The sequence below is a fragment of the Tupaia chinensis genome, unplaced genomic scaffold (assembly GCF_000334495.1).
Source record: "Tupaia chinensis unplaced genomic scaffold, TupChi_1.0 Scaffold000201_1, whole genome shotgun sequence".
Lineage (NCBI taxonomy): Eukaryota > Metazoa > Chordata > Mammalia > Scandentia > Tupaiidae > Tupaia > Tupaia belangeri.
In genome coordinates, this window is record NW_006159676.1 from 2,954,881 (window position 1) to 2,958,674 (window position 3,794).

The following is a 3,794-nucleotide window of genomic DNA, read 5'->3' on the forward strand; positions in this document are numbered from 1 at the left end:
TAAAAATAAAAAAAAAAATACAAAAAAAAAAAAAAAAAAAAGAGGAGTCTCAGGGCCAGCAGGGGCCGTGGAAGTTAAGGTAGCTGGATCTCACTTGGCCGACTGTGTGGTTCAAGTCCCGGACCCGGCAGCTTGAAAGACACGCAGAACATGCACACATGCGTGCCCCAAATCCTGAGATGAAAATGGAGAAGTGATTGCAGTGTGGCCATTTCCCCTGGGGTGTCTTTTCAGTTCCCTTTCTGTCCTATAGCAAAATTTTTAAAAAGAAAAAAAAAAAAAAAGGGAGGGTGTCCGAAGTCGAGGGCATGGAAACATTTTGCTAGCCGTAAAGTGTGGTGTGCAAATGGCTGGCGAGAGGGTGGGGGGCCTCGGCGGGGACGTGGCAGTGGGTCTTGGCACACGCCCAGGTCATGACTGGTTGTCTGCATCCCCTTCACCTCCTCCTGGAGCCAGCCATCCGTCCAGGACACCCTGTGCGTCACTCGGGGAAGGTGACTCAGGCCATGGCCCCTAGGACACTCTGTGCTCCTGGAGGGGACCCGGTTACTCTCGTCCACACGGCACGCCATTGACCGAGCCGCCAGGGCTTGGCGTTCGGATTTGCAGTGAAGACCTGAGGCCCGGGGAAAGGCTGGAATTTGAAGCAGGAAGCAGGTCCCTTTGGCCTCAAAGACCGTGCCTGCCAGGCCACCATCAACCTTGGGTTTGCTGAAGACAGGCTTCCGGAAGCTTCGCCAGCTACTCCCCAGGGTGCCCTTTCTTTTTCATGTCTCTTCTTCCATTCTTTTTTTGTTTTTGGAGAGGTTTTTGCTATAAGGCGTGTGCGCTCGCCAGACAGAGACAGAGAGACAGAAAGCGAGAAATCACCCCCCAGGGGGGATGGCCACGCCGCAATCCCTTCTCCTCCATTCTCCTCTCGGGATCTTGGGCACGCACGCACACGCGCCCGGCGTGAGTTTTAAGCCACCGGGTCCGGGACGCGAACTGCGGTCGACTACGTGGGAATCCAGCGACATAGCCATGACGCTAACTGCTGGTTCCCTCTTTAAGAATTATTTTATTGGGACCAGTGGGTGACGTGGTGGTGAAGGCACCGGACACTCCCATAGGGCTGACCACGGTTCGAGTCCTGGACCTGGCAGCTTGCTTTCTCACTTTCCTTCTCTCTTTTTCTGTGTCTCTCGCTGGTCAAATTAAAATAAATGAATAAATAAATTAAATAAATTAAAAAATAATTCTAGGGGCCAACAGATGGTGTGGTAGTTAAAGGAACTGGACTCTCACATGGACGACCATGGTTCAAATCTCGGACCTAGCAGCTCTCTCTCTCTCTCTCTCTGTATCTCTCTGTTTCTCACTGGTCAAAATTGAAAAATAATGATAATAAATACAATTTTTTAAAAATGATAATTCTAAAGAAAAAGAATTATTGTATTTAACTTTATATATTTATTTATTTAAATTTAACCAGAGAGGGACAGAATGAGAGAGAGAGAGAGGGAAAGTGAGAAAGCAGGTTACCGGGTCCAGGATTTGAACCATGGTCAGTCATGTGGGAGTCCAGCGCCCTTAACCACCACGCCAACTGCCAGCCTCTTTTCTTACATTCTTACACACCCCCTTGACAGGGAGCTACTGATCTTCCAAAACCAGCCACCCCATTGCTCCTGCTAACCCTGTGAGCCCACGTGGGTGAGTTTCCAGCCCTGGGCAGGGAGGCAAAAAAAAAAAGAGGGGAGACCCCTGCCTCTCTCTAGCTTGGCTCGAAGCCCTCGTGGCAAGGAAGGAGTTGCTATATACTTGTCCCCATTTCTCCGAGGAGGAAACTGAGGCCCCAGGGAAGGGACTGACCTGGCATCGCACAGGAGAGGCTCAGGGCCAGGGCTGGGCTCCCAGCCCAGGACTGTCGGGGTCCCAGTGGACAAGCTGAGGACCAGAACCGGGGAAGCTCTTGACAGTGTTTACTCTACATGACGTCCCCCTGCCGGGACAACAATGAGCCCGCCAGCTGGGCCTCTCCTGTGTGTGTGCCTTCAGGGTCGCAGGAAGGGCCTGGCGGGCTTCGTCTCTGACTCGCCTTCCCACGAGAGAGGGGTGGGGGTCCCTGCGCTCAGGCCTCAGCTCTGGGTTTGCTGGCCTTCGAAGCTCAGCATCCGAATTCTCTTCTCTTTTCTTTCTTTTCTTTTTCTTTTTCTTTTTTTTTTTAATTTGACTATCTTCCTTTTTCTTTTTCTCTTTTTCTTTCTTTCTCTCTTGGTTTTTCTCTCTTTCCTTCCCTCTCTCTCTCTCTCTCTTTCTTTCTTTCCTTCTTTTTTTCCTTTCTTTCTTGCATTTAACCAGAGAGGAACAGACTGAGAGAGAAACAGAGAGGGAAAGTGGGAAAGCAAGCCACCAGGCCTGGGACTCGAACCGTGGTCGGCCATGTGGGAGTCTAGTGCTTCAGTCTCCACGCCACCTGCCGGCCTCGTGTTATTTTTTAGTGGTTTTTGCTTTAGGGCATGTGTACTCTCTGGAGAGACAGAGACAGAGAGACAGAAAGCGAGAAATCACACACATACACAGGGATGGCAGGGATGACTACACCACAATCCCTTCTTCCCCATTCTCCTCCTGGGATCATGAGTACTAGGCATCCCTGGAGTGAATTTCAAGCCACAGGGTCTGGGACTGAAACCACATGTGGGAGTGGCCATGTGGGAGTCCAGTGACATCTGTTAACCCAGATTTTATTTTAAAATGTTTTTCTTTCTTCTTTTTTTTTTCTTTTTATGCTGAGTAGTATTCCATAGAGTATATGTGCCACAGTATTTCAATCTATTCACCTGTTCGTGGGCATTTGGATTGGTTCCATGTCTTAGCGATTGTGAATAATGCCGTCGGGATCTTGGGCACGCACGCACACGCGCCCGGCGTGAGTTTAAGCCACCGGGTCCGGGACGCGAACCGCGGTCGACTATGTGGGAGTCCAGCGACATAGCCATTACGCTAACTGCTGGTCCCAAAAATGTTTTACTTTATTCATGACAGAGTGTGTGCATGTATGCACAAGACAGAGAGAGACAGAGAAGAGGGGCCAGGAGGTGTAGTGGTTAAACTACCAGGCTCCCACATGGCTGACCACAGTTCGAATCCCGGACCTGGTAGCTTCCTTTCTCACTTTTCTTTTCTCTCTCTGGTCAAATTTTAAAAATAGTAATAACACATAAAATTATATAAATAAAATAATTATTTGTAAAAACAGAGAGAGAGAAGAATACCATCACAGATCCGACCACACCATGATTCCCTCCTCCAGCCTGTCTCACCCTGAACGCTCAAGTGCAAACCTTGTTCCCCGATAACATTTCAATTTGAGATTGATTTGATAAGGGATAAGGTGAAGCCTAGCATCAAATCCTCAATTTCATGCTCCCAGAGAATGGATTCTTTTTCTACATTTTTTTTAAGAATTATTTTTTTAAATTTCTTTTCATTTACTCATTCATTTATTTTAATTTGACCAGAGAAAGACACAGAGAGAGGGAAAGTGAGAAAGCAAGCCACCAGGTCTGGGACTCGAACCGTAGTCAGACATGTGGGAGTGCAGCGCCCTTAACCACTACACCACCTGTTGACCCCTTTTTTTATTTATTTATTTATTTATTTTTTTTAGAGATTTTCATGTGCACTCACTGGAGAGACAGAGAGACAGAAAGCGAGAAATCACCCCCTGGGGAATGGCCACACCGCAATCCCTTCTCCTCCATTCTCCTCTTGGGATCTTGGGCACACACGCACACGCGCCCGGCATG

The 3,794-nt window shown here is 48.5% G+C and overlaps 1 protein-coding gene across 1 annotated transcript in view; it reads left to right on the forward strand.

Annotated features, from left to right (window-relative positions):
* PLVAP (plasmalemma vesicle associated protein) overlaps positions 1–3,794 on the forward strand; it is a 19,709-nt gene that overhangs the window by 10,289 nt on the left and 5,626 nt on the right. The window lies entirely within an intron of this gene.